This window comes from Mesoplodon mirus (assembly GCF_964341445.2).
Source record: "Mesoplodon mirus genome assembly, chromosome: 9".
In the NCBI taxonomy this organism is placed as follows: domain Eukaryota; kingdom Metazoa; phylum Chordata; class Mammalia; order Artiodactyla; family Ziphiidae; genus Mesoplodon; species Mesoplodon mirus.
The window spans coordinates 42893665-42920387 of record NC_138985.1 but is presented as its reverse complement, the minus strand read 5'-3'; the positions used below and the strand labels follow the sequence as shown (position 1 = coordinate 42920387).

The 26723-nt window shown below is 36.5% G+C and overlaps 1 protein-coding gene across 1 annotated transcript in view; it reads right to left on the bottom strand.

Annotated features, from left to right (window-relative positions):
- TMEM196 (transmembrane protein 196) overlaps window positions 1-22351 on the bottom strand; it is a gene marked incomplete at its 5' end in the record, with an annotated part of 209833 nt that extends 187482 nt beyond the window's left edge. Inside the window, one exon of the mRNA XM_082633132.1 lies at window positions 22150-22351. The remainder of the gene's footprint in view (window positions 1-22149) is intronic.
- Between the last annotated feature and the right edge of the window lie 4372 nt (window positions 22352-26723).

The window sequence follows — 26723 nt, the reverse complement described above, 5'->3', positions numbered from 1 at the left end:
CACACGTCTCTGAAATGGAGGCTCTAATGTTGATACACCACAGAGAGTTGTAGTAAGCAATCTAGTAAACATCACCATGACCATGAGCAACATAAGAATGCTGCAGTAAGCTCTATGTAAATCCTGAGATGTGTACACATGTTTATTGCAGGTTTTTTTGTTTGTTTGTTTGTTTTGCGTTATGCGGGCCTCTCACTGTTGTGGCCTCTCCTGTTGCAGAGCACACAGGCTCTGGACACACAGGCTTAGCGCCCATGGCTCACGGGCCCAGCTGTTCCGCGGCATGTGGGATCTTCCCGGACCAGGGCACGAACACGTGTCCCCTGCATCAGAAGGCGGACTCTCAACCACTGCACCACCAGGGAAGCCCCACATGTTTATTTAATGGAATGCATTCTGAGTAGGATAAAAATCACCAATCAAAGGCATCCTGCCAACTAAGATAGAAGTGATAGAAAGAAAAAAACATTAAAGCAACAAAAACACTAATGGCTAGCATGTGATAAGTCCCTCCTATACTCTATGACTGTTCCAAGTGCTTTGTAATAACTCATTCAAATCATCAAATGAACATTGTACACTACTTGTGTATATTATTTTAATCTCCTGGTTAAAAGATGGAGCAAATGAGACACAGAGAGCTTAAACAACTTGTCCAGGGCACTTGAAGAGATAATAGCAGAGAGAGATTTGAACCCAACCAAAGTTTGGCTCCTGACTATTCATTTTTAAGCATGAGATACAGCCTCTTAACTAAACCCTGACCAGCTAGCTGGAGCAAAGGAGGAAATATGCCCTAACTGCAGCACAGAGGCTAAAGAAAACAAGAAAATCCCAAGGTAAGGCATAGTCTTGTGGTCTACTTTGCAGTCATGGTATGGTCAGAGATTTTAAGAAATCCTAAGCCTGACACACCCATCACCATAGTAATGATGTTCATGCAGACGTAAAGAAGCATTATATCCAAGAAGTAAGAATTTGGTAAGCTGAATGAGAAGTCATTGAAAAGTTTGACTCTAGACATGGTTCATAATCCTTCAGCACATTATTCTTGATTCTGCTGATAAAATTACCTCTGTTGTCCACACAAACTCCAGGATTTGGAGATTTTTACTTCCAGCTGTGTAAGAATTACCCTTGAATCTAGTGTACCAAAGTCAGGCTGTATATGAAATAGCCACAAATCATTAGGAAACCAAATTATTACTGTGTAACAAGGCCACGCATTAAACCATCACATAATCTTGGGGGCATTTTGCAGCCTATCTAAACAGCTAATCAAATGAGATCATGCTTGCTTCTGGAAAGCAAGGTTGGTTAATCCTGGCTGAATCTCAACAACTGACTTCCTTGTGAAATTTAGGGAAGGCCCTTAGGTTTTTCCCTGGGGATTGAGGTCATTTACAAGGCATCACCATTTCAGATTCATGCTGCTATACTACAGGAGGAAACAAATGTTCCTTTAAAGCCATAGAAATCATTTCTTCGATGGCTTTGGTTTTTGGACTTCCTAATTCCTCCAAATTCACTTTAAAATACTAATTTTCATTCAAATACCAACATAAGCTTTAGAAATATTATTGAGAAAGTAAAAATTTAAAATTAAAAGGATATACACAAGATAAAACATCCAAACAAAAGGGAAAAAAGAGATAATGAGAAAGAGCAAAAGAGAAAATACACGAGGGAAAAATTGCAGCCACTGGATATGGAAAGAGTACAAACAGATTTCAATTCATTCTTGCATTTCTCATGAAGCTAATGAAGATAGTCCCAAATGCTTAGTTAGTCTGAGGCTGGAGAATCTGGGTCTCTATGGGAACCAAAGAAGCTTACTGCCATGGTAATATACATTCTAAACAAGAGTTTCAGCAACAGCTTTCTTTTCCTATTCAGAATATTTATTTGTGTTCTTAGTCTCAATTATTGCACCCCAGAGAGCTGTAAGTAACAAGTTTGCACCCTTAACTCCTTGTTTCTTCCTGTCTTTTGAATTAAGATGTGTAGGGCTTCCATGGTGGTGCAGTGGTTGAGAGTCCGCCTGCCAATACAGGGGACGTGGGTTCGGGCCCCGGTCTGGGAGGATCCCACATGCCGCGGAGCAGCTGGGCCCCTGCACCATGGCCACTGAGCTTGCGCGTCCAAAGCCTGCGCTGCGCAACGGGGAAGGCTGTTAACAGTGAAAGGCCCGCGTACCGCAAAAAAAAAAAAAGAAATTCTTTCCAACTGTTTGTCTTTTTTTCTTCCCTGCAGTTTATCAAGCTGTTTCCTTTCTCACATCATTCATGTAAACACTCAGCACAGTGTGCATATTATGTCTAATACATGGTGTTGCAGAGACTCAGAAGGTTACCTTGTCATTGGTGTTGGCCCAACCACCCAACTCTTGCCAGTGATGTTTACTGCCTCATCAGAAGCACACTGCCTGAATTCATCCTTTGTTCTCATCAGCCTCTGAAGACCGATAAACAAATCAACACCATCCACTAATTAAAGACAAATGAGACCTCGTAGAGTACAAATTCTTTCTGTTGCCTATGTAGACATTCTAATATATCTTGCTTTTTCATTATGAGACTACTGTTGTTAATTTTTCAGCTTTATCTGGCTAGTAAGACAGGCTTGACACTTTATTTTGCAGGTGTATTAAGGTTCTCAGATATTCAGTTATCTTTTCATGCTTGGAAAAGTTTATTAACGAAGAGACAATGGAGTGAGCATCTATTTTTTACAGTAATGTTTCTGCAAATGATATCTGTGGACCACCTGCCTCAAAATAACTTCCGTGGTTATTAAAAATAATTCTTTATCAACAGAAGGATTTTTAAATAAATTGGAGCACATTCACACAATAGAAATCTACTTAGCAATAAAAAGAACAAACAACTGATACACTTAACAACAAAGATAAATTTCACAAATGTACTGAGAGAAAGAAGTTTATGCAAAAAAGTACACAGTATGTGATACACTTATATGGCTTTCTAGACTAGGAAAAGCTAAGTTGTGTTTATAGATGCCAGATCAGTAGTTGCTTCTGGGAGGGAGATACTGACTGGGAAGGGGCATGGGAAGATTTCTTGGATGATATAGATGCTCTATATCTTGATATGCATTCATAAAAACTGACTAAATGGAACAAGATCTTAGCATTTCACTGCATGTAAACTATACTTCAATTTTTTTAAAAGGTATGTTCTTGTGTCTTACCACCCAAGCATCTGCATTTATCAAAATAAACTTTTAATTTCAGAATTGTTTTAGATTTATAGAAAAGTTCTAAAGTAATACAGAGTCCCTGTATTCTCCGTACCTAATCTCCTCCATTGTCAACATATTACACTACTATGGTACATTTGTCATAACTAGTAAACCAATATTAACATATTATTATTAACTGAACCTCATAATTTACTGAGATTTCTTTAGTCCCCCCTCAACCCAATGTCATTTTCTGTTTCAGGACCCCATCCAGGATACCACATTGTATTTAATCATCAGGTCTCCTCTGGCTCCTCTTGGATGTGACAGTTCCTCAGATTTTCCTTATTTGTGATGACCCTGACAATTTTGAAGAACGCTCATCAGGTATTTTGTAGTATGTTCCTCAGTTGGAGTTTGTGTGACATTTTTCTTATAATTGTAACGTGGTTATGGGTTTGGGGGAGGAAGACCACTGAAGTGAAGTGCCATGCTCATCACATCATAGGTAGCAATGGTACATATGATCAACAAGACATCACTTATGGTGTTAAAGTTGATCACCTGACTGAGTATCTATCTGCGTTTTAAAGCAAGTTCCTTGGATGTTTCTTATATCCACTAATTTTCAAAGTAACATATCAAATTTTAACATTTCACAGAACACTGTATAAATACACATAATGAACTGTAAAACAAGCCCCTGCTGAAAGCCATCTATTGCCCATTTGAAGAGATATCTGCCAGTATCTTTTTGTATGTCTTACTTCACTGTCACTGAAGATAGGGTATCCTCCTTCCTACTCATTTCTTTTTCATTTGACGACCCCTCCCTTCTTCCTAAAACTCCCCATTTCTATGAATGTGATGCTGTCCAACACGTTTAATACCCAGTAATTCTCTTTGACTCAGCCATCTACAGGCCTCTGAATTGCTTGTCATAATTCCCTGGAGATTTTAGTTCCCAGTTTCCTATTCTCCATGACTATTCCTCTCACATTTCTTATTGATTTCAACAGCCACAAATTTTTTACTCCAATACATGGCCTCACTATCCAGTGCTATTGCCTCTATCCCACCTCAGCTATGGTCAGACCTAAATCTCATCATTAACATAAGTTTCTCTCCTAAAACTTCCACCACCTTCTCCCCCTACCACACTTTCAACTAATGAGTGTGCTTCTGATTTCACTGAGGAAGTGGAAGCAATTAGAAGATTCCCAGATGCCCGTACCACCATGTCTACCAACATCAAGACCCATATACTCTGCCTGAAAGTCAAGGAACAAATTGCCCTTTTTTTTTTCTATCTAAGGCCAACCCATTCACTTAAGTAGTGGAACCCATCCACTTCAGTATACCCAAGGTCACTGCTCTCTTCTATTTTATTTATTTCATGGTTTATTTCTATTAGTATACAAATACATATCATCTTAAAGAAATCTTCCTTGATTCTATATCCCTTAAAAGTTTCTGCCCCATTTCTCTGCTATTTTTAAGCAACATTTCTCAAAAAGAGTTTTTGAGGGCAGTTTCTCCTTCCTCTCCTCCCACGCCATCTTGTTCCCACTACATTCAGACTTGTATACTTGCCCCTCCACTGAGGCTGCTCTTACCAAGGGCACAGAAGACCTCTGTATTATACAATCAAGTGGTCATTTATAAGTTATCCAATTGGGTCAATCAGAATTGTTTGATAGAGTTGATCATTGTTACTTGGATCAATTTCTGTACTTGACCTTTGGAGTACCAAACTAGCTGTCCCTTCTCAGTTTCCTTTGGTTAATCCTTTCCATATCCCATATCTCTAAATACTGGAATATTGCAGAACTCCATCCTCTAACCCAAGTGATCTGCCTCTGTCTCACAGATTTAAATATGATTGCTACCCTGAAAGCTTCTAAATTTATATTTCTGTCCTGAACCGCTCCCTGGAACTCCAGACTTATATGCCTTCATATATTGATATCTTGATTTAGATATCTAATAAACATATATAAAAGAAAAATTATATTAGACCAGTTAGACAAGGAAGACTTCATTCAAGACTATTGCCATAGGGGAGAGAGACTGAATTCAATTCTGCTGAAACAAAAGCAAGAGTAGGTAAGGACTGGGGTAAGGTTGGTCAAGGTGACTAGGCCACCAGTTTTGGTAATTCATGCTTATTGTAGTTAGGCTTCAAACCTCCCACAGAAACTGTGAGATAAGGGTGCTTCCTTGATTATTTCAAAGAGATTTCTCCCAGGTCCTTGAGAAAGACTTCTGGATTGTAGAAGATTTGCATCTCAAAGGGGCAGACGAGGTTTTCTCTTGCATATTTCTAAAATAAATGCTCTTTAAAAAGGGATGTCAGGGGTCTACAGTCAGGAAGAAATCTGCTTAGTCAATCTGAGGGGAATTTTAAGGTTGTCTTGGTCACATCTCATACTTAACCTGACCAAAAATGAATCACTGATTTTTCTTCACCCTCTAACCTGCCCAACACCCAGTATTCTCCAGTCCAGTGGCAATTTATTTGGGCTAAAAACCTTAGAGTCAACATTAACCACTCCCTGCCCCCTACATCCAATTCTTCAGTAATATTTATCCAGTTTCCAACCACTTCTCATCATCTTCACCAGGCCACCAGAGCCCAAGCAACCAAAACTGTCCAACAGGTATTAAATTGCTTTCCTAATAATTTCCCCTAGTCTCACCCTTCCCCTCCCTACAGTTTATTAATTAGACTGCCAACTTTCCATTTCACCCACAGTAAAATTCGAAGTCACTATTTTGGCTTATAAAGCCCAACACACTCTTCCTCTGGATTCTCCTTTACTTCTGCCTCTGCCTCCACACCTAAGCATCCTGGACATGAGTCACATTTGCCTCTTTGCTGTTAGTCACAGGTTCCAATCATGTTTCTGCCCCCAGGTTTTTGTATTTGCTTTCTTATTTGTCTGAACCACCCTTCCTGAAGATATCCATCTGACTTCCTTTCATCAGGTCTCACCTCTACTGTCAAATGTTATCCCCTATTTGAGTTCTTCCCTAAGCTTATATATCACAGTATAATAACCCTGCTTCATTTTTCTTCTTATGCCTTACCACCACCTGACATTATTTTGTTTGCTCATTTATTTATTTTCTGTCTTTCCAACTAGAATGTGTATTATATAAGAGCAGGGACTTTGTATTGATATAGTTTTGTTCACTACTGAAGCATGCCAGGCACAGAGTAGGCAATAAGTATTTGTGCAATAAATGAATGAATGCCCTGCCCTAGCCCAGTGTTCACAAATAGCCATTGACCTCCATGAAAGCATTTCACTATCTTCAATGAATTCAGTGCCAGGCTCTTCATTTTCCTTTCAACTCTGGCCTCTGTTACCTTTGATGATTTAAACAGCAATACATCTGCTTACCTTAGCCACACAGTTTCCATTATCTTCAGTGTCTCAAACTATTTAATGAAAAAGCTGTACTTAAAACTCCTCCCAGCTCTGCAATTCCCTTTTCTGAATACAACTCCTTGCATTCTCACTTGCTCCCATCCTTTTGACCAACTGCACTTGTCACTATCTTGATTATGATTCCTGGTTACTTAACCTCAACCTGGTCTCCCAGGCTATTATTCCATTCCTTACCCTTCTTTCCCATTCAGACTCTTCTCTCACAGAATGGGTTCTACAATCATTTTGATAATGACTGCCCATATTACTGCCCCTGGTTTATTCATCCTTTAGCAGACCTTTAGGTTTCTAACCTTTCCAACCACTAGCACCAGGAAATCTCCAATACTTATTTCATCTGTTCTAATTTATTGGCCAGTTATGTTTTCTATTCTAGTAATTCTACAATTTTCCACTACATAATTAAAATTCTCAAGTTGGCTCCTCATTACTACTTAGTATTCCTTTTTCTTTCTTTTAAACATGTCATGGATTTTGTTGTTCGTGTTTCCACTGTCTGTGGATTCCACTGTGCTCTGTTTAAAATCATTTCTATAAACATCAATTTCCTTTTGCATTGTGTTCAGTAGACAACTTCATATTTTATTTTATTATGATCATTTGATGTGAAATTTTCAAAATTCCTCCTTAACATTGAAACCTCCCCCCCTTCATCTCTTCCTTAACTCCAATATTCAAGGAAGAAGCATATTGTTGCCTTGCTACCCTACATCTCTAAACTCTATGCTTATTCACATTCTATCACACCTTATTTGGGACATTCTCCCCATACACATATAAATTACATTCCCCAGCAGACTTAATCAACCCTGTCTCTCTGTCCATAACCATTTACAATCCTCAGAATCTCAGTTTTTTAGTTTGTCTACCTTGATTAGCTGGAAATTTCTAAGGACAAAGATGAAGTCAAACTATTCCCAGTGTTTTCCATATTGTAGAGCTGTCATTTTATAAATATTGAACGAATAAATGAATGAATATTTATTGTTTAAAGCTTTGAAAAGAGCCTGTAGTGGGGGTGGAAGGGAATAGAATGTTAGATGTTTTTCTTCACTCACCACACTCCAGAATTATCATCAGAATAATGGTCCATCATTTCAAATTTGTGATGACGGTGATGGTATGCTATTTAGTTAATATATTTCATATTTCATAGCAGTCACTTTAAAACATTCCAAAGTCTAAGACTGAATGCTGCCAAGTATTAGACCTCAGTTCCTTTACCCTGAATTCAGAGCCCAGCTGGATGATTAATGGCATCCTTACTCCACTTGCACTATATATATATATATATATATATATATATATATATATATTTTTTTTTTTTTTTTTTTTTTTTTTGCGGTACGCGGGCCTCTCACTGTTGTGGCCTCTCCCGTTGTGGAGCACAGGCTCCGGACGCACAGGCTCAGCGGCCATGGCTCACGGGCCCAGCCGCTCCGCGGCATGTGGGATCTTCCCGGACCGGGGCATGAACCCATGTCCCCTGCATCGGCAGGCGGATCCTCAACGACTGCGCCACCAGGGAAGCCCTGCACTATATTTTTGAATGCTTTACTGAATCTGCACTGAATCCAACCTTGTCCATCAGTCATGTTGTCTGGAAAAGTCACAGGAAATCACTTTCAGGAGTTCTAGATCCTTACATTTAACCTTGGAGAGAAACTGATCTTGAAATTATACTCTGCAACCAAAGTTTCCATTTACTATTCTTTCTTAGTTACTGTGAAAATTGCCTATAAATATATCATTTTTAAGTAGGAAGTATTTTCATTGATCTGCTGGATTTGCCTTTTTTTGAAATTGAAGCAAAGACCTAAATTTCATAGTTTATTCTAATGTATTTTATTTTAACAGTTATTAGAGGGCTCTCTATTGTTGTTAAAACATATTATGGTCCTTTCCTAATTTTTATACCCTCATGAATTTCAGATCTGCTAGAAAAGATGGCAAAAAAATCTCATTTAGGATTTTTTTTTTAAATACTTTTTTGACTTAGATACTTGATGGGCTGTCTACACAGCTTCCTCTGCAAGACTGGGTTTTAGAATGCTACTTTAAAATATTCTGTGGAGTAATTTAATTTTTACCCCCCCCCCCACATTTGTACCTTTTTTCAGAAATGGATAGTTTGGGGTGGAAAGAGAAGTAGAATGGAGCCAAGAAGCTCTGTTTTACTTCTCATTCTGTCGCTAGGACTCCACGGAATTTTTAAAGAACAAAGTGCTTCTCCCTAAAGAGTTATTGAATTATAAAACTGGACCTTTTCAACCAAGTGGTGATAGTAGGTCAAAAAATGGCCTCCTAAAAAATATCCACATCTTAATTCCAAGAACCTCTGTTACCTTTTATGAAATGTCTTCACAGATCTGATTATGTTAAGGATCTTCAGATTGGAGGATCCAGTTATCTGGTTGGGCCCTAAGTTCCCTATATACCTTTATAAAAAGGACATAGGGTAAGATTCCCTACCACACACACACACACACACAAGAAGTCAATGTGAAGAAAGAGGCAGAGATTGGAGTCATGTAGCCATAAGCCAAGGAATGCTAAAAGCCACCAGAAGTTGAATAGACAAGAATAGATTCTCCCCTATAGCCTGCAGAGGGAGTGTGGCTCTGCTAACTTAATTTTTTTTTTTTTGCCATTACCAATATTTTATGTATTTGTTTATTTTTTAACATCTTTATTGGAGTATAATTGCTTTACAATGGTGTGTTAGTTTCTACTTTAATTTTGACCCAGTAAAACTGGGTCAAACAGACTTGCAGCCTTCAGAACTATGAGAGACTGAAGTTCTGTAATTATAAGCCAGTGGTATTTGTTATGGAAGCCACAGGAAACAAATACATAGTATGAAGTCTGTTTATCTAGAGCAGGAAACCGAAGTTCATGAAGGTGATATAACTCACATAAAATTGCATAGTTAGTAGAAAAACTAGGGCTAAAAACCAAGTTTCTGCACTGGCAATTTAAGAATATTTAATTCACTATATAATCACTTCCTTTTCACATTTCATTTGGGCACAAATAGAGGCAGCCATGACCTTTTCCATTGAAACTCCTAGAACTAATATTCTCCTTCACCAGCAATCTATTCTCACTTAAATAGTTTTATGTTGAATAGGATGTAGTATTCATCTAGGTCCTACCAAAGAGCTGGGGATGTTTGAAGCCAATGATCCAATATATTTCCCATTGTTTCCTTTTAAAATCAATTTAGGGACCAGGAACAGAAGGCATACCCAAGCTACTCAAGACTGGGAGAATTTTTTTTTTTTTTTTTTTTTTTACGGTACGCAGGCCTCTCACTGTTGTAGCCTCCCGTTGCGGAGCACAGGCTCCGGACGCACAGGCTCAGCGGCCATGGCTCATGGGCCCAGCCGCTCCGCAGCATGTGGGATCCTCCCAGACTGGGGCACAAACCCGTGTCCCCTGCATCGGCAGGCAGACTCTCAACCACTGCGCCACCAGGGAAGCCCAAGACTGGGAGATTTTTAATTGTCAACCTGCCTGGCTCATCCCTTGAGAAGAATAATTGGGGTGGCTGCCTTGGGGCTCTTGCTTGGGATCTTACCATGGAATGTTGGACTTTTTCTATTTCTGAATATCATAAAGGTTAAATTTTGAAATATCTCTCTTTAATGTTATTCCTTTGGACCCATGGAAGTGGCCAGCAGTGCAGCCACCTTTTAAGTGGCTGCAATAGTTGAGTTGTCTTGGCCTAGTTCTTTTCTAGGATAGCCTGGCAAACTTATTACTTCATCTCCCTTGCTCCTCTCAACTTACCCATACTTTACGTTCTGAATTATATTCATGTGAGCTTTAGGTGGGATGTGTTGTTGATTCTAGCATAAACATTTCCACAGGTTGACAAAAGCCCACTCCTCGTATTTCATTTTCCCCTCCTCTGGTTGTATAAACATATATACTTTTAATATATTGAAAATAATATTGCTACATCCAGTTTGTTATACTAGATTCTCTATAAAATAAAATGATTGGAAGAGAAGCCTTAAAATCAGTGTAGCTCCTTAATACTATCCATTAGGTTAAATAAAACTCGAAGAAGTTAAATTTGCTCAAGGTCACATTCCTAAATTGTGGCAGAGGCATGACTTTCAGATTCCATGAAAGTCAAATTTATTAAGTGCTCAGTCTCTGCCAAGGTTTCACACGTGTTTCTCAATTAATTTTCACTATAATACAAAAATAGAGAATTAAGTGACTTGTCCAATGTCTCAGATATAAATAGTCAAGTTACATCTTATTTTTGTAACTTTTATTTACCTGTTATTATAGAAGTAATAGTCATTGCAGAAAAATTAGAAAATATAGTTTAAAATAGAGTAAAAAAGAAGGCTGCGGGCTTCCCTGGTGGCACAGTGGTTGAGAGTCCGCCTGTCGAGGCAGGGGACACGGGTTCGTGCCCTGGTCCGGGAAGATCCCACATGCCACGGAGTGGCTGGGCCCATGAGCCATGGCCGCTGAGCCTGCGCATCCGGAGCCTGTGCTCCGCAACGGGAGAGGCCACAACAGTGAGAGGCCCGCATACCGCAAAAAAAAAAAGAAGGCTGCAATCTTATACTAAATCGATCATGATTTATAATATTGTATATATTCATCCCCCCTCATCTGCTGTTTTGCTTTCCTTGGTTTTAGTTACACATGGTCAACCAAGTCTGAAATATTAAATGGAAAATTCCAGAAATAAAAAATTCATAAGTTCTAGATGGTGGGCCATTCTGAATAGTGTTATGAAATCTCACGCCATCCTACTCTTTCCCACTTGGAACGTGAATCATCCCTTTGTCCCATGTATCCACACTGTATATGCTAACCCTCATTAGTATAGGAAATAACATAGTATATATAGGGTTCTGCACTATCTGCAGTTTCAGGCAGATACATCTTGGAATGTATCCCCCACTGGTAAGGGGTGACTACTGTGTTTCATTCAGATTTTGTCTACATATTCAAATATGCAGACATATGTCCTTGTTAATAAGCATGACTTTATATCTTACATATTTGGAAACAGACTTTTTCCACTTAACAATAGATCGTGAACATTTTTCCTGTCAATGACTATTTGTTTATTATTTCTAAAGGCTAGCATATCTTTCATTACACAGATGTATAATTATTTATTTAACTCTTTTGTGATTGTACATTTGAGTGATTTTCTTTAAGAAAAAAAATGCTGGTTGTAATAAGCCATATTATGAAAACATTCTTCTCTTTAGGTCTTTGAGCATTTTTCCATTTCCCCTCCATAGGAAAATATTTTTAAGTAGAAGGAGATGCACATTAAGATTTTCCAACTGTATAAGGCCCCTGGAAATTCATGAGTGTCTTCACTGTCCCAACCTCTCCCAACATAAAATATTAATATTTTTAATCTTTAAAAATTGAATAGAAGAAAAACACATTTGATTTATTACTAGACCCATATCTTCTGACTCCAGAGGCTCCTCTAGGACCTTGTATTTCCATAATATAATATTTTCAGTGACTTATTATGAATTAATCTTTTAGGGTCACAAAAAACAAAAAAGTTTTCCATGGCTTCAGTGAAACATTTTTATTAACCAAAGAAGGCTTGTGTTTTCTATTGACTACAAAGCCATTTTTAAAATCTGTGATCTGTAAATACCTATTCTCTGAAGCTCACATTGACCTTATTTTCTTCAAACATTTTATTTTAAAAAGCAAGATTTATGTGTGATGGCTTTATTGGTAGTGAACAAAACATATTTCCAGGTAGATAATTTAGCCTTAATGGTATTTTGAGTTTCTGTTGGGGTCATACTGAGGGGATTAAATTCTTTCCATTTTCTGTTTTCACTTTACCTTCAGTTAAAAAGAAGGAGGAAAAGCCATTAATCTCATATTAGCTTGAGGGCCACACTTCAATATTACTTTGTCTAAATATAGCTGCATTCATTCCTCTTTAAAATGTTTGTTTATAGCAGCAAAGCTAATGCTTTAACTATGAAATATAGACACTAAGATAGTTTCTTTTTAATTTAGACTACATAATAGAGACAAAATGACATATTAAGTCTATTTTAAGAAAAATTCAAGTATGGCAAAATATTAACTCTTTAGCCACCTGCATTTTTCAATTTTTACTTCAGCAAAACCTCATACAAAGCATAATAAGGGGACCCTCTCTAGGCTGTGGTAATTAAATATTCTCACCACTAAAGCTGAAGCTATTTCCTTCAGTCAGTATATGAATAATAAAGTGAACATGTATGTCATGTGAAACAAGTTTATTTAAGTTGGAAGTTTGTATTCTATAGACAGTCTTACTAAAAGCAAAGTATATCATTTTATTAATATTTATGGCTCTGGAAAATTTTTATGCCATTGATTAAAATTATAATGCCTATAAAATAAAAAAGCAATACTGAAAGTAAAAAATTCCATCCTCTAAAAAAATGACCATTTGGTGAACACTATTCCAGGCCTCCTTCTATGCATCTGAACAAACTCTACATGTGCTATGAAGCAGCGGTACATGGTAGTATTAAAGGGTAAACTATGGGGATGCCATATTTTAGGTTTCTCCAAAAGCTTACCCTGAAATAAGAACTCAATGCACATGGTTTATTTGGGAATTAACCACAGAAGCACAAGTGAGGTAGTAGAGAAAATGACGTAGGGAAGGAAAAAAATTAATAGAGTGCTTTCATGAATGAGCTACCTCTGTGAACAACTGAGACTCATTTCTGTTAGAGATGCATTAAAGGGTTAAAAGACTCTGGAACACAAGTCAGAAGTACCCCACTAATATATGGGAGAGATGGGGTATTTATCAACAAACAATTGTTCCTCACTGGATGAGGTTTGCCTCTAGGAACATTAAATTCTAGGCTACTTCAGGGTTTTGCCAGTGGCATCCAAGCAAGCCCTTGAGCAGAGAAAGATGCAAACACCTGAGATGGGAGAAGATCAGTGTGCACAGAGACTGTACATTGCAGGTACAGGTGAACTCGGAGGAGGCTGGGATCATGAGTTAACAAGACATTGGATAGGGAATTTGATCTAGTCAGGAAGGCCAAGGAAGGATTCGCCAAGGGAGAAACGTTGAAAGCAACAATGAGAACACTCATTTTTATACCAAAAACAATGTAAAATGTTAAAATGTTTTCAACAATAGGTGAAATGAAGAGATATGTATCTTGAAAACATTAATCAGGCTGCATATTAGAAATCCAATTAGAAATCCAACTGGAGCTGGAGCCAATGATGGTACGTCCCATAAAAGATTATTGCATGTTAAGGCTAAAGGTAACTGGGTTCTTGGAATCAGAGAGTGCCATGTTTAAACACATGGATTCTAGCTCCAAACTGCTCAGGTTTGCACATGGCTTTACTCCTTTCCAGCAGCTTACATAAACTCCTTATGTCAAGATTCCTTATCTGTAAAATGGAAATAATGACAGAATCTCCTTCACAGAGTGTTTGAGATGATTAAGTGGGTTAATAAATAAAAAGCTCTTAGAAGAGTGCTGGCATACAGTAAGTGCTCTGTTAATTTGAGCTATTTCTTTTAAGGAGGTAGAGGTGGGGATGCAATGGAAAATCAGCATATATTTAGGATGAGTAAGCAAGACTACTTGCTAGATTGGATTTTAGGCTTAAGAGTAAACTTTCAAGAAAGATTTCTGGATTGTGCCTTATATAATGGGATAGAGAGAGGCATCAGTCACAGGAATACAGAAAGACAATCAGATTTGAGGGGAAAAGATCATGAGTATACATGGGACATGCTGGATCTGAAATGAGTTTGAGATATTCAAGAAGAAATACCAAGTAAGCATTTGCATATAGAGACTTGGAGAACAGATGAAAGATGTTGGCTAGAAGTACAAAACTGTGAGTTATCTTGATAGAGGTGGGAATTAAAACGGAGGGTATGGATGGAAAGAGTTTAGAATGAGAACAGAATGTTGTACATAACAAAGAAATGCTAACAGTACATAGTGTTAAGTTTAGGCTAAACTGAGAAGTAAGCAAAATTTTCAACTTTCTACCCTAACCTCTCCATCTTTCTCAAATGTCCTCCCCTTATCTTGACAGCCCTTACAAGTTGTTCAATGAATTAATATTGCTCCTATCTGCCTTATTAAACAAGGATTTATTTTTTATTTTTGGTAGCACTGTGTGGCTTGTGGGATCTTATTTCCCCACCAGGGATTGAACCCAGGCCATAACAGTGAAAGCACTGAGGTCTAACACTGGACCACCAGGGAATTCCCAAGCAAGGATTTACTGACCAACTTCTATAACTAGAGACTATTCTGTATGCTAAACAACCAGCAGTGAATAAGATAGACATATTCTCTGCTCTCATGAGACTATATATCATATAGTGAAAAAGCTAAGCAGCTAACTAAAACAGGTGACATGATAGGATGAGATCGAATGATTACCTTGGTTTGGGTGGTAAGGGATGGCCTCACTGAAGACATAACATTTAAACTGAGATTTTAAGGATAAAAGGGAGGTTGCCATTGAGTCATCATGCAGAAGAATATTTCATATAAATTTCACCACCTTACAGAGACAAGCCTGTGAGCTCAAGTAGCAGAGAGAAGGGCTCTGTGAAGAGTGGTAGGAGATAAATTTAAAGGGGGTAGTTGAAGACCTAAATATGAAAGGCTTTGTAAGCCAGAGGAAGAAGTATGGTAATAAATAGGTACAACAGTAAGACATTGGAGAGTTTTAAGCAAGAGATTGACAAGATCCAATTTGTGTTTTAAAAATATCACTCTGGTTGTTCTATGCATAGTATATTACAGCAAAGATAGAACAGAAGCAGGAAGACCAATTAAAAAGTTAGTGCTATAATACAGATAGAAAGGATGATAACTTGTACAATATCAGGAGTATATAGTGTAAACAGAGAGGACTGAAAAGTTTTTCACATAGTATGGAGGTAGAGCCAAAAGAATAAACTGAAGAATTAGATGAAGAAAGAGAGAAATAAAAGATGACTCTCAGATTTTGGACCTAAGTTAGCATGAGTGATGACACAGGCTGAGATATGGAATACTGAGGGAAAAGCAGGTTTAGGGTTGAGAAATCAAGAGTTCTTGAAAAAACTTACAAACAATTACAAAAAATTACTTTTTTTTTTTTTTTTACAATCACTACATACTCATGTAGAAAATACAGGCTGGTGTTTTTTTAGAAAGTCAGAGATGGAGATAGAGGTTTTGATGTCAGGGCACAAAGACAGAACTGAAAAGTATGGGACATGATGAGGTACAGTGTATGAATCCAGAACAGAAAATGGTATGGGTACAGAGAAAGAGCCTGGGAAGAAAACTGAAATTGGGCAACTGATGATATTAGAGGAAACTGGGGGAGTGTGGTATTGCAGAAGCCACAAGAGGAAAAGTTCTTAAAATGAAGGGAGTGGTCATCTATGCCCAATGTTGCACAAGTAAATAAAGGTAATAACAAGAGGTAGCTGGTGGTGACAACCTTGTCTCTACCTTTCCCACAAATACTTCATATTCTACTTACTTGGTGATACAGCTTTCACTGAATTTACCTGATTTGTGTAATATTCTCTCAAAGTCTCCCATTTTGACTAGTTACCTAGTCCACTAAATTAAGCTATGCAACATGAAGATCAGAATAATAAAATAAGAACAGTTCGAGGTTTAACAAACGTTCTTGTTTCTCAAGCAATATCGTCCCTTCGTCCTGACCTCTGGACTGCTTTCAGTGTGAAAGATCCCTCATTAAATAAACAATGAAAAAAAAAGATTTCAAAAATTCTTCAAGTGTCATTTTAGTTCTTAAATTTAGTATGAGCCCAAGAGCTTTCCCTGATATTTCAAGGTTGTTAGCAGTTAAAATTTTCAAGTTTCAGAGATACTCATCATCCTCCATCAATTAGTACTATCCTCAAGAGTAAGAGGTAAAATTAATGAGGTTGTAATCCATGCTTGTGGCTATAGAATACGACCCCTTTCTGATTCAGAAAATTTCCTCTCTTCATAGCCATTATCAAAAACTTCACTCAAACAAATAAAAATAAATGTAGGAGAAACAAAATACCTGTTATTATTTTGTGGATACTCCCAAGAGCCCTCCATATTTCTTCAGATTTCAAGCAAAGATGATTAGGTTCCTAACATTTACAGGCTGTGCTGTGATTGATATAGTCATCACTGAATTGCATTTTATTTGAACTCTTACATGTATAAAGTATTTTTATTATCATTTGCAACAAATATCACAATAAAAAGTCATGGCATGCTATAGTTGGGAAATTCTCTTTCTTTTGACTGACCCTGGCCAAACATCAAGTTGTTTAAATTTAGTTTAAATTTTATGTTTTTATTGAGGTGAAATTAGGTAACATAAAATTGTTTTAAAATGAACAATTCAGTGACATTTAGTACATCCACAATGTTGTGCAACCACTACCTTTATCTAGTGCCAAAATATTTCCATTACTCCAAAATAAAACCCTATACACATTAAGCAATTATTCCCCATTTGACCCTTATCCCCCATTTCAGACCTTGGCAACCACCAATCTGCTCACTGTTTATACAGATTTATCTATTCTGGACATTTCATATAAGTGGAATCTTACAATATGTGACATTTTGTGTCTCAATTCTTCCACTTAGCATAATGTTTTCTAGGTATATCCACATTTTACAATGTATCAGTACTTCATTTTTTTTACAACTGAATAATATTCCATTGTGTATTGATATATAGATATATACCACATTTTTTTCCATTTATCCATTGATGGACATTTGGATTGTTTCCAACATGTTGGCTATTGTGAATGGTACACGAACATTCATGTTCAAAAACCTGTTTGCGTATATGTTTTTCTTTCTTTTGGACATATATCAAGAAGTGGAATATGCTGGACTATATGGTTATTCTGTATTTAACTTGCTGAGGAACCACAAAACTGTTTTCCATGGATGAACCACTTTGCATTCCCAACACCAACGTACAGGGTTCCAATTTCTCCACATCCTTGTCAACGCTTTTTATTTTTCTTTTATACTTACTGTAGCCATCCTTGTGGATGTGAAGTTGTATTCATTATAGTTTTGATTTGCATTTCTTTAATGACTAATGATGCTGAGAATCTTTTCATGTGCTTATTGGGCATCTATATCTTCTTTGTATAGATGTCTATTTAAGTTCTTTTCCCATTTTTAAATTGGGTGGTTTAATTTTTTGTTGTGCTGTAGGAAGTCTTTATATATTTTGGATTCCTGACCATTATCAGATATATGGCTCACAAATATTTTATCTCATTCTGTAGGTTGTGTTTGTACTTTCTTTTTTTCCCAAAAGAAACAACATTTTATTCAAGTACAGTTTATTCACAATGTTGTGTTAGCTTGTGTTCTCATTTTCTTGATAGTGCCCTTGATGCACAAAAGTTTTTAATTTTGATAAAATCCAATATATTTTTGCTTTTGTTGTCATAGCTAAGAATTCATTACCAGATGCAAGGCCATGGAGATTTACCCCTATGTTTTCTTATAAGACTTTTATAATTTTATCACTTACATTTAACTTACTCAACTTTTTTGAGTTAATTATTTTTTTTTAATTATCTGTTAATCTAGGTCCAAACCATATTTGCATTAATTCTCTGGATACTGCCTGCAGACTCACACTAACTTTTTTTTTTTTTTTAAGATGTTGGGGGTAGGAGTTTATTAATTTATTTTTATTTATTTTTGCTGTGTTGGGTCTTCGTTTCTGTGCAAGGGCTTTCTCTAGTTGTGGCAAGTGGGGGCCACTCTTCATCGCAGTGTGCGGGCCTCTCACTATCGCGGCCTCTCTTGTTGCGGAGCACAGGCTCCAGACGCGCAGGCTCAGTAGTTGTGGCTCACGGGCCTAGCTGCTCCGCGGCACGTGGGATCCTCCCAGCCCAGGGCTCGAACCCATGTCCCCTGCATTAGCAGGCAGATTCTAAACCACTGCGCCACCAGGGAAGCCCCTTGAGTTAATTTTTTATACAGTGTGAGATAAGGACCTAACTTTATTGTTTTGTATGCGGATATACAGTTGTCCCAGCATCACATGTTAAAGAAACTTTTTTAACTGCTGATGATCTTGGCACTTGTCAAAAATCAGTTAAGCACAGATGTATACGTTTACTTCTTTCTCTACAACTCTATTTCCTTTCTTTCATTTCTTATGCATAGAAACACAACTGACTTTTGTGTGTTGACTGCATATTTTACAACCTTGCGAAATTGATTCAAGGTTCAGAAAGGATTTCATGAATCTGTTTTCAGTTATTTTAAAGATGTCAAATTTACATAATTCTCTGGTTGGATTTTCCAATTATCTATAAATAATCTGAATTACTTTCTATTATCTATAAACTAATTGTAAAGTTTAGATGGAGAGGCCAGAATAGCCAACACAATACTGAAGGAGAAGAACAAAATTGGAGGACTGATACAACCTGATTTCAAGACTTACTTAAAAACTATGGTATTCAAGACAGTGTGGTATTGATGAAAGAACAGACAAATCAATGGAACAGAATACAGAGCCCCAAAATAGACCTACATAAATATAGTCAACTGGTCCTTGACAAAACAGCAAAGGCAACACAATGGAGCAAAGAAAATCTCTTCAACAAATGGTGTTGGAACAACTGGAAATCCACCTGCAAAAAAATAAATCTAGACACAGACCTTAAACCCTTCACAAAAATTAACTCGAAGTGGATCATAGACCTAATTGTAAAACACAAAAATGTTAAACTTCTAGAAGACAACATAATAGAAACCTAGATGACCTTGGCTATGGTGATGCCTTTTTCGATAAAACACCAAATATACAACCCATGAAAGAAATAATTGATAATTTGGACTTAATTAAAATGTAAAACTTCTGCTCTGTGAGAGAATATCAAGAGAATGAAAAGACAAGCCACAGATTGGGGAAAATACTTGAAAAAGATACATCTGATTAAAAAACTGTTATCCAACATATATAAAGAAACCTTAAAATTCAACAATATGAAAACAAACAACCCACTTAAAAAATGAGCCATGCTAAACGAAAAAAAAAAAAATGGGCCAAAGACCTTAACAAACTCTTCACCAAAAAAGAAAAAATACACAGATGGCAAATAAGCATATAAACAGGTGCTCCATATCATAAGTCACCACAGAAATGAAAATTAAAACAACAATGAAATAACAATGAGATACAACTACTAGCATGGGCAAAATCCAGAACACTGACAACACCAAATGCTAACAAGGATGTGGAGCAACAGGAGCTCTCATATAATGCTGGTGGAAATGCAAAATGGTACAGCCATTTCAGAAGACACTTGGAAGTTGCTTACAAAAGTAAATATATTCTCACCATATGATTCAGCAATTGTGCTCTAGTATTTACTCAAAGGAACTGAAAAGTTTTGTCCACACAAAAACCTGCACACAGATGTTTATAGAAGTTTCACTTATAATTGTCTAAATTTGGAAGCAATCAAATCCTTCAGTACCTGAATGGATGAATAAACTGTGATACATCTAAACAATGGAATATTATTCAGCACTAAAAAGGAATGACCTATCAAGCTATGAAATGACATGAAAGAAACTTAAATATATATTACTAAGTGAAAGAGGCCAATCTTAAAAAGCTATATACTGTATGTTTCCAATTATATAAGATTCTGGAAAAGTAAGAATTGTGGAAGTAATAAAAAGATTAGTGTTTGCCACTGGGGAATTGGGGGAGGGTGGAGGGACACAGTGGAGATGAACAATCAGAACACAGAGAATTTTGGGGGCAGTGAAAATGCTTTGTATGATATATGATTATGGATATATGTCATTGTACATTTGCCCATTGTGCATTTGCCCAAACAATCAGAGCACAGAGAATTTTGGGGGCAGTGAAAATGCTTTGTATGATATATGATTATGGATATATGTCATTGTACATTTGCCCAAAGAATGTAGGAAGTGAACTTAAAGAGTGAACTTAAAGGTAAACTATGTGAGTGATTATGCTTTGTCAATGTGGGATCATCCTTGGTAAAAAATGTACCATTCTGGTGAGTGATATTGATAAGGGGGGAGGATATTTATGTCTATAAGCAGGGAATGAGAAATCCTGTACCTTTCTCTCAATTTTATTGTAAACCTAAACTGCTCTAAAAAGTACTGTTTTTTTAAAAAAAAAGAACACTTCAAGAAATCTTTCTAAATCACTTGCTGAAGCCTAAATATGTCATGCTTAATATATTTACTGACCATCTGTTTAGTAATCCTATCAAGGAAAGAAATAAACTATACCCATTATGACTTGTTCTAAATGAATACATGCTGATACTTTATGATTGTTTTTTCCCTGGGTGCTCAAAATCTATTCATTTACAATGTACTCTAGAATCTTGCTGAGATAAGGTTATTAGTCTATAGTTTGTGAGATACGCTGTCTTTTTCCTTTTGAGAATAAGAACTTCTTTCTAGCTAATAGCCATAGTCAGGGAGAAGATGAAGAGAATTAAGAAATGTTTAATAAGATTTATTGGAGAAAATGAAAATTTTTAAATACAGTGCATAGAATTGTATTGGAAAGGAAGGGTGAAGTTATATGACCCTGAGAAGGAGGAAGGGAACTTAAACTTTCACCAAGAGAATAAAGGATAGAGAATGATGACAGGAAAAGGAGAAAGAAAAGAATGTAACAATAAGAGATTGATACCATAGAAGGAGAAGACACATTCTGGAAAGAAAAAGAAAAAGAAAGAAACAAAGAGCATGCTCACCAAATATTGGCAAGCTCCAAAAGAAAGTGAGAACTTGAAGCATTTGACAGCATTCTGAGATGTTACATAAAAGTTTAAAGTATTCTCAACAAACTGAATTAGAATGAAAGATCCAAGTTAAGAGACTTACAAAACTACAGTTCAGGACCCGCCCTTGACAATTCACGTGTGTCTAATGAAACCAGGGATGGCACATGGAGGCCAAGATGGTGGAGTAAGATAAGATAATTGTGATTCATTCCAATTCCCCCACCCTATAAACTCTACTAAAACTGATAGTGATCCCTTACATAGCACATAATGCCATGCTCGTGAGTCTTCAGTTGGATTACTTTCTTTAATACAACAATTAAGTTCTACTGCTATACTCATTTTGTCAATAGAGAAATTGAAATTAAGAGAGATTAAGTAATTTGGCCCAAATCACACAGCTAGCACGTGATGGAAATGGCATATTAATTTCAATTCTCTTACTTCACAGCCTAATTTCTTAACCAGGAAGTTTGTAATCCAGGGTTATCCCACTTGATTTTTCATGATTGCTCCTCTTAAAAGTTAGATATAGCCAAATATAAGTTTGAAAAAAATTTTTTTTCTGAATATACAGAACTAAAAAAAGTGCTTAAAGTAATTCAGGGCTGAATTATCAGGAGATGAAATTGTCACACTTACCTTCTGTTCAACAGGATCATGCAGTGCAGTTCCCAGGCTGATACTCAGAAGCCAAAAGCTAATTCCTTTATCATTTAGGCACACCAGTATCTCAGGCTCAAAGGGTTCTTCTTCCTGTATGTAAAATGATACACATGGTTAGTCTAAGCTCCTGGGTTTTTGCATTGTTCTCATCCTTAAGTGTAATATAACATAAAATATTTTGTTAACAGCAGCTATGTTTCATTCAATCCAATTCTGAACTGAGTCAGTAAAATTATTCCAAGCCTGACATTTTTAATGCTGCTATAGTTATATTCCAGGGGGAATTTGGCTACACTGGAAGTACCCAAACGGGGAGGCCAGAGCAGGGTAGTGTTGTCTGATGCTCCCAGTTGAGCCAGGGACTCAAGCAGCCAATGAACTATAAAAAGATTGAAGCAGAGAAGCTAGTAGGACAAATCTAATCTAGATTCCTTAAAGTAGATATGAGAAGAGATAGAAGCCCAAACGAGCAGATGCCAAAGTCAATTCCTTCATGACGTTCTGACATAAAACTGGTTTACTGCAACATTCTTTAGAAAAGTGACTCAACCTCATAAAAACATTTAGTGTTAGCCATTTGGAATGAAAGTATGCATATATTTCACCAGTCAGCTCTTTGGGTTTAAATGATGATGATCAAACCCTAGGAGATTTGCTTTCATTCTGACATACAAAGTTTGGATATTAACCTGAAGCTCAAAATCCCTTTCTAGACTGGACCTACAAAATTGGACTGGATCATTTTCAATGACTATTTGTTTTTTCTGGCTAGACTCATGGTCCAACATGTTTTTTGTTGGTCAGGAAATACCAAAAGTACAGACTTTCCTGAGGAATTTGGCCATTTAGCTTCCAATTCTTTGCCAGAATTTAAGCATGTTAAAGATAGGGATAAACGGGATGCAAAAAGTGAAAAGAAGAAATAGCAGAAATTTTTAAAACTAGGAAAGGGACAATTGAATTCTTTTGGTGTATCAAGTGAAGACCTTAAAAAGACAACAGCAAGAAAATAAGTTTTGTAAGCAATATGTTTTACAAAATTTATATGCTTTAATTTAGGTTATTGATTAAAATTGACGATTAAAAACAATATGAGAGCAAATAGTCCCTGAAACTGAACAGTGAAATATGACACTAGTGAATGTTTGACATGTCAGGTCAATTTTCTTGCTTCTCTTTGATGAGCAAGATGGTCATTATAAGATTCTTCAAAATGGAATAAAAATGACAACTGGATAAGACTGATTAAATATTACTGCCAGATTGATATTAGACAAGAAAAGTCAAAAGCAGAACCGTGAACATTTCCTGAGCATGTGCCATACCTATTGCTTTATCTCATCTCTACCTGGAAGAGGCAGTGAGTTAGTGTAAAATTGTTTCTAAAGCAGTATGAAGAGGGCAGATAGGTCTGGCAGCACCACAAGGAAAAAGAACCTGGGAATGCCTGGATAAGGTAATGGGCTCTGGTCTAGACACTGTTAAACTCAATTTGGCAGCACTGTACTGTACTGTATTTGACTTGAGACTTAGTTAAAATGCTGCAGTGGGTGGTTCTGAAAATAAAAATCCAGTTAAACCATCTGGCTCTTCAGTTATGCAAAATATAAAACAATTTGCCTAGATTCCCCTCTTTCCATCACTCCCTGTTGACTTTCATCGCTAGATTCTATTTTGGGCATTTTTATTATCCAGAAAAATATTTGAGCATGCTGACTCCCCCTCCACCAATTGACTTTGACAGCAAAGCTTTTCAAAGCATTAACAGTCACGGATAAATTATCCTTGGAAAAATAAAAACAGTCATTAGACCAAATGATATTTTATATACTTCATTTTACTATCACGTAATTTTATATTTTGAAATGAGGTTATATATAGATGTAATTTACTTGGTGCTTCATTGGCTGGTTTCTAAAGTTTTGTAAGCTATCAAACCATTATCTGACCTACTCAAATACTAAACCTTCTAAAATGGAAAACAGCCAATCATGAAGTGACAACAATACAGAGCAACAAAATGTACTCTGGTACAAATTCATATTTAATGGATATAAACCTCAATGGTTTTGGAATTGAATGTTAAATATAGTTAATCTAATTTACTAGCAATCTCCTTTAAAGCAATCTATACCTTCTCAGAAAATTAAATACGCTATTACACATATTATTTTTGGAATGCAGATTTTTTTCTTTGGGAAGTATATCTAGAAAAATACACATATAAGGTTAATCAATATATGAAAAAAAGAAATGCGTAGTTTATGAAATCAGCCTTTTACTTTTCAAGTGTGTCTTGGCTTATAAACACTAAAATATCTAATATTAGTAATATTCAAAGAATTACAGTTATACAATGATACCTCCTAAAATAATCAACTTGAAAAAATTATAAACAATTTCAATTACTCAGTATTTCTGAGGCAATTGAAATATATGCATATCTATACACTGTTGGTAAGAGCATAAAGCAGTAGGGAATTTCTGGAGTGTTATTTGATAATAAATATAAAAACACTTAAAAATAGACTTACTCTTTGACCCAGAAATTTTCATGTCTAATAGTTTATTCTAAGGACATAATTGGAATAGCGTACAAATGTTTTATATATATATGTGTATATATATATATACACACACACATATACATATATATACACATACGCATATATATCTTGCATATATATATGCAGAAAGGTAAGTGCTTTATTATGTGTGTATATGTATATCACATATATAGTGTGGGTGTACATATATATGTGTATATATCAAGGCAGAACTTTATTTTTAAGACTGGGAACAAACTAAGCATAAATAAATGTGGTTATGCATGATATATCCAAAGACTACAGTGTTATGACGCTAGAAATAGTCATTTAGATTTATTTTTATTAACATGGCAATTTATTGATGATTATAGTATTAAGAAAAAGGACATTTATGACATTTGAGTGGCATGACAGTCTCTTCTGTTTCTGTGTGTGTGAATGTATTAAAATGTGGAGGGGACAGAAGAACAAGAATGGTGGCATGCTGAAGCTGAGCGACGGGTTCACGACAGTGCACCACACTCACCCTTCTACTTTTGTGCGCTGGAAAAATTTTCAGGGCATTTTTGTTTCAAACACACAAGATTTCATGCTACTTTTTAACAGTAGTATCTTTGAGTGGTGGTATTGTGACATTTCTTCACTCTTTTTTGCTTATCAGTGAACACATATTACTCAGTAAATATTTAAAATATAAAAATGAACAAAAATTAAATCTACAGAAAAACATGCTTTGGTTGTTGTTTCCTCAATTCTGTACTCCATCCAAGTGTTGTTGACAGTGCCACCTTCTCTCTCAAACCGCTTGCCCACCAAAGCCAATTCTTACTTCGGGCTAAATGGGTACAGTATGTTGTACCTCAGAAAACCTTTGGTTCTGCATCAGTCTCTTTGCTGCTGCTGGACCCGTCCATCTATCGCCAGTCTCCTGCTGTTCTTGTTCTTGCCATCACCCTGAACCGATACTCAAGTCCCAGCAATCTCCCTGGGCTGAGCTCTTTCTTTCTCTTGTTATTCTGATTTGCATTTATGTGTACATGGACCTACATGTCTGCCTGCTCCTCCTGACCACAGTCAATCTTCGTCCTCACAAATCTATCCTCACACCTGTCCTCTGGCCTTCTGCTCTGGCCTTTGCCCTTTGCCTCCCTAGATTCATGGCATCATTTGGCTTTCCTCCTGTTAATTATCTTTACACATCTGGTTTCCATGGCATATTGTTCACATCCGTTCTGTACCCTGCCCAAACCAACCACCTCCATGCACTGCACAGCTCTGGTGCTACCTAAGTAGGAAATGAAACACATCTTAGCAGAGAAAATTAGGTGTATCAGTTATCAATGAGTTGATCTTGAATTGTTGACATTTCTGTATTGTCAGAGATGAGATACATGACTGTAGGGAAAGCTGGACTCTGGAGCTAGACCACCTGGACTTAAACCCAGCATCTGCAACTCAGTAGCTATGGAACCTTAGACAAATTAAGTGCTTCAGTGTTACTATCTGTAAAATGGGAGTAATAATGGCTGGCTGGGAGGATTAAATGAGTGAATATACATAAACCCGTTAGAACAACATGACACACAGAAATATTAAATTAGCATTTGTTCTTATTACTAACTCTAATATTTATTTTTAGTTCCTCTGAACATTGTAATTACTAAACAAATACTTGTGGGAAGAATTCAGAATGAATATTAAATAACAAAAGAATAACAAAAGCAAAAAATTATGTCTTGTATGAATGTGTGAATATATTCATTCCTTTAGTAAATACTGATTGAACTTCTATGATGAAGCAGCCACTGTGCTAGATACCGGGCAAAACACCGAGAATAAGACAAATAAAGCCTTTGTCTTTACGGCACTTACAGTGTAAAGGAGGTTAAATTTGAATTGATGAATGAATTTATCAATGGCTATGTGGATGCCAAAGAATGGGATTGTAACCTTCTTTCTGAAGTAGCTTTTTCTTTGTCAAATAAGTAAAACCATCACTAG